The 15,307-nt window shown below is 47.0% G+C and overlaps 1 long non-coding RNA gene across 2 annotated transcripts in view; it reads right to left on the reverse strand.

Annotated features, from left to right (window-relative positions):
- Window positions 1–8,133, reverse strand: part of LOC102141510 (uncharacterized) — a 54,111-nt gene extending 45,978 nt beyond the window's left edge. For both annotated transcript variants that reach the window (XR_012425549.1, XR_001486083.4), the window contains exon 1: window positions 8,006–8,133. This is a non-coding gene — a long non-coding RNA (uncharacterized lncRNA). The remainder of the gene's footprint in view (window positions 1–8,005) is intronic.
- Between the last annotated feature and the right edge of the window lie 7,174 nt (window positions 8,134–15,307).

Consider the following 15,307-nt stretch of genomic DNA (forward strand, 5'->3'; position numbering starts at 1 on the left):
ACATTTATTATGCTAAAAGAATCAGTTTGTCAGGAAGCTATAACAATTATAAATGTATACATATTTAACAACAGAGCCCCAAAATACAGAAAGCAAAAACTGACAGAATAAAAAGGAGAAATAGACAATTCAACAATAACAGGTCTGGATCTGGATCAATAAACTTAAACTTCCACACCAAAAAACAGAGAAGAAAAAAGGAGAATAAACTAAGCCCAAAGCAAGAAGAATAAAGGAAAACATAAAGGTCAGAGTGGAAACTAGTGAAAGAGAAAACAGTAAACAACAGAGAAAAGTCAATAGAAACTAAAAGTTGACTCTTTGAAAAAAAATCAGGCCGGGCACAGTGGCTCACACCTGTAATTCCAGCACTTTGGGAGGCCAAGGTGGGTGGATCACGAGGTCAAGAGATCGAGACTATTCTGGCCAACATGGTGAAACCCCGTCGCTACTAAAAATACAAAAATTAGCTAGGCGTGGTGGTGGGCACCTGAAATTCCAGCTATTTGGGAGGCTGAGGCAGGAGAATCACTTGAACCCGGGAGGCGGAGATTGCAGTGAGCTGAGATCTTGCCACTGTACTCCAGCCTGGGTGACAGAGTGAGACTCCGTCTCAAAAAAAAAAAAAAAAAAAAAAAAAAAAAAAAAGGAAAAAGGAGAAAGAAAAAAGGAAAAAAACAATAAAATTGACAAGAAGAAAAGAGAAACAACACAAATTTCCAAAATCAGGAATCTAAGAAGGGACACTGCTAGTGGCTCTACCAAAATGAAGATGATAAAGAAATATTATGAGCAACTTTATGCCAACAAATTAGACTTAGGGAAAATGAACATATGCCTAGAAAGACACAAATTTACCAAAACTGACTTGAGAAGAAACACACAATCCAAATAGACCTATAACAAATAAAGAAATTACTCACTAAAAATCCTCCCACAGGCCAGGCACTGTGACTCACACCTGTAATCCCAGCACTTTGGGAGGCTGAGGTGGGGGAATCACCTGAGGTTAGGAGTTCAAGACGAGCCTGGCCAACATGGTGAATCGCCATCTCTGCTAACAAAAATTAGCCAGGTGTGTTGGCGCATGCCTGTAATCCCAGCTACTCGGGAGGCTCAGGCAGGAGAATGGCTTCGACCCGGGAGGCGGAGGTTGTGATGAGCCGAGATCATGCCACTGCAATCCAGCCCGGGCAAGAAAGCAAGACTCAGTCTCAAAAAAAAAAAAAAAAAAAATTTCCACAAAGTAAAGCCCCGGTCCCAGAAAGCTTCACTGGCGGATGTTCTGTAAAATATTTAAAGAAGAAATACTACAGCCAGGTGCAGTGGCTCGTGCCTGTAATCCCAGCACTTTGGGAGGCCAAGGAGGGTAGATCACCAGCTTAGGAGTTGGAGACCAGCCTGGCCAACATGGAGAAACGCTGTCTCTACTAACAATACAAAAATTAGCCGGTTGTGGTGGTGGGTGCCTGTAATCCCAGCTACCTGGGAGGCTGAGGCAGGAGAATTGCTTGAACCCGGGAGGTAGAGGTTGCAGTGAGATGAGATCGCGCCACTGCACTCCAGCCTGGGTGAGGGAGTGAGACTCCATCTTGAAAAAAAAAAAGAGGCCGGGTGCAGTGGCTCAAGCCTGTAATCCCAGCACTTTGGGAGGCCGAGACGGGCAGATCACGAGGTCAGGAGATCCAGACCATCCTGGCTAACACAGTGAAACTCCGTCTCTACTAAAAATGCAAAAAATTAGCCGGGTGTGGCGGTGGGTGCCTGTAGTCCCAGCTACTCGGGAGGCTGAGGCAGGAGAATGGCGTGAACCCGGAAGGCGGAGCTTGCAGTGAGCCGAGATCGCGCCACTGCGCTCCAGCCTGGGCCACACAGCGAGACTCCGTCTCAAAAAAAGAAAAAAAGAAAAAAGAAAGAATACTGGTCCTTCTCAAACTCTTTTAGAAAACAGAAGGAACACTTTCCAACTCATTCTACAAGGCCAGTATTATCCTGATACCAAAGCCAAAGACATCACAAGAAAACTACAGGCCTGTATCCCTTGTGGACACAGGATGCAAAAATCCTTAGCAAATATTAACTAACTGGGCCAGGTGCCCTGGCGTACATGTAGTCCCAGCTACTTGGGCAGCTGAGGCAGGAGGACTGTTTGAGCCCAGGATTTTGAGGCTGTAGTATGCCATGAGCATGTCTTTAAATAGCCACTGCACCCCAGCCTGGTCAACATGGCAAGACCCCAGCTCTTAAAAAAAAGAATGAGCAAACTGAATCCAACAACACACACCCACAAATTTTTTTTTTTTTTTTTTTTTTTTTTTTTTTGAGATGGGGTTCTCACTCTGTCACCCAGGCTAGAGTGCAGTGGCAAGATCACAGCTCACTGCAACCTCCTCCCCTAGGTTCAAGCAATCCTCCCACTTCGGCCTCCCACCAGCCTCCCACCATCTGGGTGCGCACCACCACACCCAGCTAATTTTTGTATTTTTCAGTAGATATGGGGTTTCACCATGTTGGTCAGGCTGGTCTCAAAATCCTGACCTCAAGTGATCCACCCATCTTGGCCTCCCAAAGTGCTGGGATTACAGGCGTGAGCCACCATGCCCAGCCTAGCAATATATACATATATGTATTTTTTTAAATTTTATGTCATCTAAAAAAATAAAACAGGATACATGTGCAGAATGTGCAGGTTTGTTACATAGGTATACCTGTGCCATGGTGGTTTGCTTCACCTATTGACCTGCCCTCTCAATTCCCTCCTCTCGCCCCACTGCACCTCTCAGCAGGCCCTGGTGTGTGTCATTCCCCCGAGTCCATGTGTTCTCATTGTTCAACTCCCACTTATGAGTGAGAACATGCAGTGTTTGGTTTCCTGTTCCTGGGTTAATTTGCTGAGGATGGCTTCCAGCTTCATCCATGTCCTTGCAAACGACATGATCTCATTCCTTTTTAGGGCTGCGTAGTATTCTATGCAACATTTTTTGTTTTTAAGTAGTTTCACACCTTTAATCCCAGCACTATGGGAAGCTGAGGAGGGAGAATTACTTGAGCCTAGGAGTTCGAGACCAGCCTGGGCAACATAGTGAGACCTTGTCTCTACAAAAAAATTGTAAAATGTAGCCAGGTGTGGGCCAGGCACGATGGGTCATGCCTGTAATTCCAGCATTTTGGGAGGCCCAGGCAGGCAGAACACATGAGGCTAGGAGTTCGAGACCAGTGGGGCCAATATGTCGAAACCCTGTCTCTACCAAAAAACACAAAAATTAGCTGGGTGTGGAGCCACATGCCCATAGTCTCAGCTACTTGGGAGACTGAGGCAGGAGAATCACCTGAACCTTGGAGGCAGAGGTTGCAGTCAGCCAAGATCATGCCACCATACTCCAACCTGGGCAACAGAGCAAGACTGTCTCCAAAAAAAAAAAAAAAAAAAAAAAATTAGCCGGGTGTGGTGGCGTGCACCTGTAATGCCAGCTGCTTGAGAGGCTGAGGCAGGAGAATTGCTTGAACCTGGGAGGCAGAGGTTGTGGTGAGTGGAGATCGCGCCACTGCACTCCAGCCTGGGCTACAGAGTGAGACTGTCTCAAAAAAATAAAAATAAAAATAAATTTCCACAACCTGAGAAAGGGCGTCTGTGAAAAACCTCAAGTAACTTCATGTGTGATGGTGAAAGACTGAATGCTTTTCTCTCTAAGATGGAATAAGGCAAAAATATCTGCTCTTGCTACTTCTCAGCATTGCACTGGAGGTGCTGGCCAATGCAATAGGCTACACGAAAATTAAAGGTTTATAGATTGGAAAGAAAAGATTAAAACTCATTATTCACAAATGGCATGATCCTATATGAAGAATCCATTTTTAAAAACTAGAACTAATAAATGCATTCAGTAAAGTCACTGACTACAAGATTAATTTAAAAACTCAATAATAGTATTTCTATACACTAGCAAGAAGAAATCTTAAAATGAAATTAAAATAATTTCATTGACAGCATCCAAACCAACAAAAGACATAGGAATAATTTTACAAAATAGACATGTTCCCTGAAATTATAAAACACTGCTGAGAGCAATTAAATAAAAACAAATGAAGAGCTAGTCCATGTTTATGGATGAGAAGACTCAATGTTGTTGGGATGGTAGTTCTCCCCAAATCGATCTATAGAGTCCGTGTAATCCCTATCAAAATTCCAGCAGACATTTTTCTAGAGATTAACAAATTTAGGCCAGGAACAGTGGCTCATGCCTGTAATTCCAGCACTTTGAGAGTCTGAGGTGGGAGTATCACTTGAGCCCAAAAGTTCAGTATCAGCCTGGCCAACATAAGGAGATCCTGTCTCTACAAAAAATAAAAAAAATTAGCTGGGTGTGGCGGCATGTGCCTGCAGTCCCAGCTACTCAGGAGGCTGAGTGGGGAGGATGGCTTGAGCTTGGGAGATTGAGGTTGCAGTGAGCCGTGATTACACCACTGCACTCCAGCCTGGGTGAAAGAGAAAGATCCTGTCTAAAAAAAAAAAAAAAACAAAAAGAAGAAGGAGAAGAAGAACAAGCAAAATAAATTAACAAACGTATCCTAAATTTTTTTTTTTTTTTTGAGACGGAGTCTCACTCTGTCACCCAGGCTGGAGTGCAGTGGCACGATCTTGGCTCAATGCAACCTCCACCTTCCAGGTTCAAGCAATTCTCCTGCCTCAGCCTCCCGAGTAGCTGAGACTACAGGTGCCTGCCACCAGGCCTGGCTAATTTTTTTTTATTTTTTTAGTAGAGATGGGGTTTCACCATGTTAACCATGCTGGTCTTGATCTCCTGACTTCATGATCTGCCTGCCTCAGCCTCCCAAAGTGCTGGGATTACAGGTGTGAGCCACCGTGCCCGGCCCTGTATCCTAAAATTTATACAGAAATGCAAAGGACTCAGAATACTCAAAACAATTTTGATAAAAATTTGGAAGATTTAAACTACCTGATTTCAAAATGTTCACAGATATAAACACAAGCAAATAGAATGGAACATAATTGAGAGTCTCAAAAGAAATCCTAGCATTTAGGATCAACTGATTTTCCACAAAGAAGTCAAGACAATTAAATGGCAGAAAAGCTAGCCTTTTCAACAAACGGTGCCAAGACATTCGGATATCCATACACAGTTATATTTTTAGACTCTTACACCATGGACAAAAATTTACTCAAAATATATTGCAGACTTAAATATATACGTTACAACTATAAAACATCCACAAGAAGACAAGTAGGAGAAAATGTTTTGTGACCTTGGATTGGGTAAAGATTTCTTAGATATGACATAATCCATAAAAGAAAAAAGAAATTGATAAATTAGGCTTCATCAAAATTAAAACCTTTTGTGCTCCAGAAGAGACCATTAAGAAAATAAAGACGGCCAGGCACAGTGACTCACGCCTGTAATCCCAGCACTTTGGGAGGCCGAGGCAAGAGATCGAGACCATCCTGGCCATCATGGTGAAACCCCGTCTCTACTGAAAAAAAATTAGTTGGGCATGGTGGTAAGCGCCTGTAATCCCAACTACTCAGGACGCTGAGGCAGGAGAATCACTTGAACCCAGGTAGAGATTGCAGTGAGCTGAGATAGCCCCATTGCACTCCAGCCTGGCAACAGTGTGAGACTCCATCTAAAAAAAAAAAAAAAAAAAAAAAAAAAAAAAAAAGAAAGAAAAGAAAAAGGAAAAAGAAAATGAAGACAAGCCACTGACTCACAGACTGGGAGAAAATATTTGCAGATCATATATCTGATAAAGGACTTGAATCCAGGATATATAAAGAATCCTTACAAGGCAACAAGGCAACTCAATTTAAATTAAGATGTGAATAGATGTTTCACCGAAGAAGATAGATACATGAATAATGAACACGAGAAGATGTTCAACATCATTTGTCACTAGGGAAACAAATTAAAGCCACAGTGGGAATCCACTATTTGCCAGAAAGGCTATAATTGGAAGACAGACAATTACAAGTGTTGGCATGGATGTGGAGAAACTGGAGCCCGCACACTTTGCTGGTGTAAATATAAAGTGATACAGGCACTTTGGAAAACAGTTTAGCACCTTCTGAAAAAGCTAAACATAAGCTTTCTTTTTTTTTTTTTTTTTTTCCCTGAGACGGAGTCTTGCTCTGTCGCCCAGGCTGGAGTGCAGTGGCCGGATCTCGGCTCACTGCAAGCTCCACCTCCCGGGTTCACGCCATTCTCCTGCCTCAGCCTCCCGAGTAGCTGCCTCCCGAGTACAGGTGCCTGCCACCTCGCCCGGCTAGTTTTTTTGTATTTTTAGTAGAGACGGGGTTTCACCGTGTTAGCCAGGATGGTCTCGATCTCCTGACCTCGTGATCCGCCTGTCTGGGCCTCCCAGAGTGCTGGGATTACAGGCGTGAGCCACCGCGCCCGGCCTAAACATAAGCTTTCATACTCAGCAGTTCCATGCCTAGGTATCTGCCCAAGGGAAATGAAAACATCTTTCACAAAGGCTTGTGATTGCTCTTATCAGCTTCATACATCATCGCCCAAATCTGGAAACAATCCAAATGTTCATGAGTAGGCAAGAGGATCAACAAAATGTGGTATATCCACACAATGGAAGACTAGTCAGCAATCGAAAGGAATGAACTACTGACATATGCCAGAATAAAGATATAAACACCTCATGCCAAGCGAAAGAAGCCAGACACAAACACTCTGTATGATTCTTTTTAAATGCAATGTTCGGAAAAGAAGGCAAATTACCTGGGACTGGGAGTAGGGAGCTCCGGCAACACCAGAGGAGCTTGTGGGGTGATGAGAATGTCCTAAACATGGGCCGTGTTGGTGGCAGCACAACGCCACAGACGTAGTAAAAACCACGGAATAGTACATTTACAACGGGTGAGTTTTATGGCATGTAAATTCTACCTCAGTAACAACACTGTAGAAGAAAATGGAGGCTGGGCGCGGTGGCTCATGCCTCTAATCTCAGCACTTTGGGAGGCCAAAGCGGGCGGATCACCTGAGGTCAGGAGTTGGAGACCAGCCCGGGCAACATGGCAAAAGTCTGTCTCCACTAAAAATACAAAAATTAGCTGGGCATGGTGGCAGGCAACTGTAATCGTGGCTACTCGGGAGGCCGAGGCAGGAGAATCGCTTGAACTAGGGAAGTGGAGGTTGCAGTGAGCGGAGATCATGCCACTACACTCCAGCCTAGGTGACAGAGTGAGACTGTCTCAAATAATAACAACCACCACCACCATCATGGGGTAGGGGCTACAAAGACCTTACCACTGACATCCCACAGCCTGCCCTCCTGCACTGCAAGTGTTTCCACAAACGCCTCCTCTCCCTCCCATCCCCGGCTGCTCTAGCTGCTTGCCAGTTTCTTTTCAGCTTCAGCCTGGCTGGTTCAATGATCACTGTCCTCGCACGGGACCCAGCCCCTCCTCAGGACCAGCAGCTGCGGCCGTCAGCTGCCCTGGCCCAGCTCCTCCAGAACGGCGTGTTAAAGAGATCCACCTGGGGTGGAGGTCCTCCAGTTGGTCCCGGTGAGCTCTCACATAAAAGTAATGAAGTTTAAACTTCTCTTCAGCAGCTAAGCATGGACACTGACCCTGGCACCTTGCTAAGCTAATCGAGTTACAAAATGAATCCTTTAGGATCAAATTCATTACAACAGCCGTGTCTATGACCCATTTTATTATAACCTTTTCTGAAAATCTGCTCTGGTCTACCACCCTCTGATCCTGCCCAACCAAGCCCTAGTTAGCCTGTGTCTGAGGACGCCTGGCGGGCCCGGCGGGACGCTGTGGGGGGTGAGGGGTTCCAGTCACCTGTGAGCAACCTCAGTCGTACGTGCCCAAGGCTCGGGTCCTGTAATCTATTTCTGTGACCTCAGGTCCCAGCAGAGCTCTGATTTCAAGCCACAGCCCTGGCCCAGGCCCAGACTGTGTTTCTGACTCAGCACCCAATAGGCATGTAAACAAGATTACATCACAGATTTTCCCTGGCCATACCTCCCGGTCCAGACTCTGGCTGAAGAGAGACGCTGGAGCTTGGCCCTCCAGGAGTTCCAGAGTCACCGCTAGCCATGAGGGAACTTATCACCTAGCCCTCCTCTCACCTGCACAGGCTCAAACCAACCAGGAGCAGGGCTCCCGAGGGGCGAGCTTTATGCAAATGCCAGGGGTGGGGTTCCTGGCCACCGACCTCTGCACATGGTGCTGCCTGGAGGGAAGGTTCCAGGACTCTGCAATGGACTTCTGCCCAGTAGGAGTGGCGAACTTGTGGCTCTCACGGCTTTGCTTTATTTGTTACAGATACACCTCCACTACTTTACACACTATTAGAAAGTTGAGTACCCCAAATCACTTTTAGGCACATGCAGAAATGCAATTTTGGGAGGCAGAAACGACTCAACTCCAGCAATGCATCTAAACTCTACCCTGAAATAGCTGCATATTAAACTACCAAGGACAGTTAAGCTTTCAAAGGGAGAAGATCAAAGTGCTGTCATCTTTTAATTTAATCCTTTTGTTGCATCAATGGTCTTAAGAGGGATGAGAGAGATCAAAATAAAAATGGAAACAAACTCTATCTTTGTGGCTGTTGTGTTGTAGTCTTTTTTTTCTCAATTTGGGCCACAAAATAGGTCAGCTCTATTACTGATCAGCCTTCCCACAAATATTTAAAACAAATTGAATTGCACACCCAATACCCATCACAATTACACCAGGCACAATAACTAAATTAGCAATTCAACAAAATAATTGGAAATGCGATTCTCTCTATTCCACCAGTCTCCCTGGAGGCTTGAGCGGATCTATGGGGGAAAGCTCAGCTTCCCTAATTCTGCAGCTAATTAGAGACACACTTGTAAATGAAGTTGTTTGTCTTAAAGTTGAAATTCTCTTCTGGGGGTGGGGGAGAGGCAAGGAGAGATGAGAAAGTCCTTCCGCTCTGGAGCAAGTGTATGTAAACAGGTATAAAAACCCAGGCCTGGGTTCTAATTAGCAGCCATACCCGCAATTAATAAAGCATCACTATTTTGCCTTCACTTGTCTGGTAATGCGCGACTTTGGAAGAGCCAGCCTGGCTGACAGCCGCGTAAATAAAGCGGTGCACCCTTCTGATGGCACTCGCGACCTGTCACTATGGGCTGCTGCTTTGGGAGCGGGCGGGGTGCCAGGACAGCAGGAGCGGTCAGTGGTGGCCAGTGTGTGCTGCTGGCTCCCACGTGGCCCCCCCGTTTGGGACAGGAAAACCAAAGGCTCACCCTAAAAGGAAGCAAGGCAGAGGCTCCCCTGCCCAACAGACCCTCCCCTCCTGTGGACCGCCGTCAGCAGCCGAACCTGGGCCCCGCTGGCTCAGGCCACCACACCAGCCCGAGTTGCAAATCTACCTCGGCCCACTTGCTCAGGCCACTCTTGGAGAAGCAATCTTGAGGTTGCAATTAGGCTGTCCTTGGCCTCTTTTTGTTCCTTCAGGAAGGAAAATCTCTGTTTAATTATATACCCGAGAACTAGGACTTAAAGCCGGCCCCTCTCATCCTTCTCCTGGAGGATGGAGATGTGACCTTAAAATGCAAACTCTCCCCAGGGCTCCAGAGGCTCGAGGAGCCCCGTCACAGGGGCTTACTTCCCAGGCCAGGCCGCTCTCCCTGCCCTGCCCGGCAGGAGCCTCCCAGACACACACACCTGGGGCCCAAGCACTCCCAGGAACAAAGCCCTGGCCTTACCAGCAAGGTGAGCCGATGAAACGGTGGCCCCGCAGCCTGGGGAAGCCTCCAATTCCAAGATCCTGGTGGAACATCACAGCACCTCGCTGGGGGGTGCGGAGGGACAGGAGCCTGCGAAAAGGCTGATAAGTGAATTCAAAGCACCTGCTCCTTTCTCCTTATCTCCTCAAACAACGTGAACTCGGAGCTATCACATTTAAAGTGCTCCGTATTCGCCTTACATTTAGCTCTTAAAACCAAGTGCAGTGTGCTACAACTTTAAAGGACACGAGAGTCAGGCTGGAAAATAATTTCATGGCATCAGGGATTCAGCTCCGAGCCCAGTCCCTCAGGAGGAGATGAGACTGAGTCAGCCTCCCGGGCTCCCCGGACCACCCTGGACACCACGCAGAAAACCGCCTGCTTCCCCACGCCCTCCACCTACCCCAGGTCTCAGGGCCAAGAACTCAGTGGAGACAGGTCACAGCACCAGCCCCAGCTCAGGTCTAGAACAGGGACTTCCCCCCAGCCTGCTGGGCTGGGCACAGGTGTGTGAAGACACTGAGCCCCTCAGCCCTGGGACAGCTGGAGCTCCTGCCACCTCATCTGCTGACCATTTGCCTCATCTTTAATTTTGGCACTTGCTGTGCCTTGCAAAAGGTTGGAAAATAGTCATACAAATCTGAACTGTCTAATACATTAGCTGCTAGCCACACTGCAAGTGCACATGTGGCTGGTGGCTACCGTGCAGGATAGCACAGAACAACCAGATTATATTCCCATCATCCTAGAAAGTTCTATCGGACAACTCTGGTCTAGATGCTCCGGACCACTCCTAGAGTTAGAATAGGCATCCCCTGGAGCCCCCAGGCCTCCCCGCGGGAGAGAGGATGGTGCTGGCCATGCAGACAAAGGAACCAACACTTGAGCCACACTTGCTGGGGAAAGGCAGAAATTGCAGAGCAGCAGGCTAATTGCTTTGTGCTGGGTTATCAGCACACCTGCATACTAATGCACCTGCGTTCCTGCAGGCGGTCTCTCAGAGCCAGACTTGGAAGGCCCAGGATGTGAGGAGCCTTGAGCACCGGGGCCAGCGCCCTCCCCTGAGGCTGCGCTTTCACCTTGGAGAGCCAGAACCTGGGGAAAGTGCTGCTAAGCCTGAAAATGGGTCCAGAGCCTGAGCTTCCAGGAGTTGCAGCCAAGATTCAGAACAACTGCAGAGGGGCAGCGGTTTTTGATGAGACACAAGCCCACAGAACCCTACCGAAGAAAAGAGGAGGGCAACAGAAACCACCTGGAGACTGGGTCACGGGCCCAAAGAGCTCCTTGCTAAGCCTCCACCAGTGCCTGTCACACAGTAGGAGGTCAAGAAATACCTGAAGGAATGGACTTGAACAGCATTCTCACACCGCACTAACTCAAGTCTGCGACGCTGCTTTTACTTAGAAACAGCGGCTTCAGAATGGGAAAGTCCTTAGCAGCCATGAACTGACCCTCAGATCACTAATAAGGACCCTGAGGGAAGCGACTTCCTCAAGGTCAGACCCCAGCAGATTTGATTTCTAGTCCAGGATTCTCTCCACGACTCCAGCCTTCAATCACACGTGTCCTCTACCCAAAACATCACACAAGCCAGTGCCAGCACTAGCAATGTGTTCCTAAGTCCCTCTTAGAACCTGGTAGCATGGGAGGGGCAGATCGCAGAAAAGAGAAGTGACCAGCTGCCGGTGCCAGGAACCTGCCTGCCCAGCACACATGGAGCTCGTTTCCAATCCAGTCGCAAAGAGGCAGACGGGGTGGGAAGGGCGGGCAGGACTCTTCATGTGTTACTGTCAGGATGTATGTTGAGATCCTTATATTCTTCTTCTACCCGATCAGTGATGTGCAGCTGTTGCTTTTTTTCTTTCTTTCTTTCCACATTCTTTGAAATTTTCTTTCCTGAGAACATGGTGTCCTTGACCTCAACAAATGAACTCCAAGAACCCGGAACCAGGGGAAATAAACGGAGTAAACTTCTCAGGAATATAAATGCAGCTGAGGCAACGATCCTATTGACAGACCCCACACGATGGGCAAGAAAAGCACCGTAAAGGAAATCTATAGATCCACGAGAAAAACAAAAGTTAGATAAGGCGCACTCAGGCTGCATTTACCACCTTCCTCCCCTACACACACGAGGAGAGGGTAATGAGGACTTCATTGATAGAACTGTTGGACAAATTGAATCCACACGAATCAGCAGGGCGATGTGCAGCCTGGACTTAAGAGAGAATCAGTTAATGAACTTACCAAATTGCTGGCAATTATTTTGTAAATGTTATGAAGAAAGAGAAAGAAAGAAAAGAAGGAAAATGAGGTTAACTTAGAATGGTTCTCTTCACGAAGTCAAGTTTCATTTAATTTTTAGCACAATGCCCCAATACACATGTACATACATACATTTATTATTATTTTTTGAGATAGGGTCTCGCTCTCTTGCCCAGGCTGGAGTGCAGTGGCACAATCATGGCTCACTGCAGCCCTGACCTCCTGGGCTCAAGGGATCCTCCACCTCAGCCTCCTGAGTAGCTGGGACTACAGGTGCACACCACCAAACCTGGCTTTTTTTTCTATTTTTTGTAGAGAGTGGGGGTCTCACTTTGTTGCCCAGGCTGATCTCAAGGTTGAACTCCTGGGCTCAAGTGATCCTCCCACCTTGGCCTCCCCAAAGTGTTGAGATTACAGGCATGAGCCACTGCGCCCACCCACATACTTAAAATTAAAAATACAGGAGGCCGAGGCAGGCGGATCACCTGAGGTCAGGAGTCCAAGACCAGCCTGGCCAACATGGTGAAACCCCATGTCTACTAAAAATACAAAATTAGTCGGGCATGGTGGCACATGCCTGTAATCCCATGTACTTGGGAGGCTGAGGCACAAGAATCACTTGAACCTGGGAAGTGGAGGTTGCAGTGAGCCAATATCACACCACTCCAGCCTGGGCAACAGAGTGAGACTCTGACTCAAAACAACAACAATAAAAAAGTAAAAACACAAACTGAGATGCAGAAAACAAAGTTCATTCGTTTTAGGCCAGGTTCACTGTTGCGTCTGCATTTATTAAACATAGGCAATAGAACAGCAAGGATAGAAAGTGGCACTATTCTGGTGTCACTGGAGGGGCAGGCAGTGGCCCAGGCATAAAACACCCACACTTTTACACCCAGCCTCGGGCTCTTCCCTGACACCCTTCACCGCTGCCCACCTGCACAGTTGTGCTGGGGCCAGTGCCCACCTCATTTGTGTGTCTGGATCCGGGGAGACGCGGATCTTGGCATTAACACATTCCATGTAGAGTGACTGCTTCATTCCTGGGGAATGGTACCAACCTTTATGACCAACATCACATTTGGATTCATTCTGAGCCTCACACTCTGCTCTCTTTGGATTAAATGGTAAGGCTGAGAGAGGCAGTCATGTTGGAGGGGTTTTAGCAATGCATGTGGAGAGCAGTACATCAACCTCTAAAAAGGAAACTACATCCCTAAGTTGGCGATGCAGGGTCAGCTGCTGGAGCAAGCAGGGGGCTGGCTTTGCCGTGTCTTCTCACATGTCCAGGGGTTCCAAATGATGCTCAATAGGGAGCCCTGGCCAGCATCCCTGGACAGGAATGGCTGCACACCAAAACCAAAGTCTAGAGGACAAGGAAAACCTGCCTGGGAGACCCCAGGGTGAAGGCGATGAAAGTAGCAAGAGCATGAAAACAAGAGGGGCATGTGGAGAGCAAATTATATGTGATCCAGCAGCCAGGAAAAAAAAAAAAAAAAGACAGGGGCCTGGGACGGAGATGATGGTGTCACTTTCTATTTACCCACCATCTTTCATTGGAGCATCATTTCAAAGCACATTACAGGAAGCAGCCCTTTAATCCTCCCAGAGGAGCATGCTGATTTGAAGGGGTCCCTGGGGAGCAAGAAATAAACCCCAGGATCAAATTCCAGGGCCAATGTCCTCCCTGGCTCCTCCACGCCGTGTGTTACAGACGGCCTGGAATAGGCAAGTGGGGGTGGACGAGGGCCCTGACGCCGCCACGATGTTCCAAGAGCCCTAAAAACATGCAGACTCTTTCACTTGATTCCTTTTACTCCTACAGATATACACCAACAAAAACAAGTCTCAAAAACCACCATAAACAAGTTGATGCACAAATATTCTCCTGTACTATTATCCTGTATATTAAGAGGAAAAACCTAGAAACAATGTAAATGTCCCCAAACAGGGGATTTGGCGAAATACTGAGACAGGCCCCAAATGGAATGACTAGTTAGTAATGGAAGTGTGACATCTGCGAAAACATGGAAATCATCTGACTGAGCTATTAATATTAAAATGCAGAATACCGTGAACCACGCTTCTCAGCTGGCATACATGTGTGCAGGGCGGGCGGCAGACATGGCTGCATGAGGATTTTGGTTTTAAGGATAAGTAAAAAATATCAAACAGTCCAGAAGTAAAAACCTGCAAACTGCTCCCCGGCCAAGAATCACCAGGGCTATTCTGTATGATTGTCTCTAGACACAGAAGAGGACCCCAAAGTACTAAAGATGACAAGTGGGGCGGGGTGCAGTGGCTCACGCCTGTAATCCCAGCACTTTGGGAGGCCAAGGTGGGCGGATCACTTGAGTTCAGGAGTTTGAGACCAGCCTGGCCAACATGGCAAAACCCCATCCATACAAAAAATACAAAAACTAGCTGGCATGGTGGTGCGTGCCTGTGGCCCCAGTTACTCAGGAGGCTGAGGTGGGAGGATTACCTGAACCCAGGAGGTCAAAGCTGCAGTGAGGCGAGATTGCACCACCACACTCCAGCCTGGGTGACAGAGCAAGACCCTGTCTCAAAAATAAAATAATAAGACAAAAAGCCAGCCTTAGCATTTCCTCTACCATTAAGGGAGGCCCTCTGCCCTCTTTCCCAGCTCCCATCTCTGGTGCACACCTGGGCAGCGTAGAGCTGTGCCTGCAGCCACGTTTCAGTGTGACCAGCTCACCGCCTCACTGTACTGGTGAGACCTTTAAGGTCTATGGTTTATGAGTGTCTTGTGTGAAGCAGTCAGCTGGGCAAAAATAAAATAAACGCAAACTCCACACAAAAGAGAGGAATGCTTCAGTCAACACTGAAAAAGGGCTCTGGATTGAAACTCTTGATAACTGTTCTCAACTCATTTGAAAATCAGCATTAGCTACCAAAATGTAAAGTATTAGTTTTATTAAAATGCAAATCAATCAACTAATCTGTCTTTCTAGTAACAGTTGAATTGCAGTATCCGTGTCAATTAAAATAGTTTCCAATTTATTCTTGGCTGGAAGGAGGGTGGTTTTCTGAATTTTAAAATGCAAACCTCCCTTCAGTGAAAATTCCGTCAGTTCCTTCTTCCTCAGCTCTCATTTTTAACCCATTTTAATTAAACTTGCTGGACTCCAAATATTTTGAAGTACCTGTTTAAATCTTTTTCTTCATCAGAGTAACGATGACAAAGGTTCTGTTTAGGAAACTCGGGTTGGCATCAGGCTCATAGAAACCTCAGTGCTAAGAGGTCATTTCCTTGCTGTCTACCAAGCATCAT

The sequence above is a fragment of the Macaca fascicularis genome, chromosome 16 (genome assembly GCF_037993035.2).
Source record: "Macaca fascicularis isolate 582-1 chromosome 16, T2T-MFA8v1.1".
Classification (NCBI taxonomy): domain Eukaryota; kingdom Metazoa; phylum Chordata; class Mammalia; order Primates; family Cercopithecidae; genus Macaca; species Macaca fascicularis.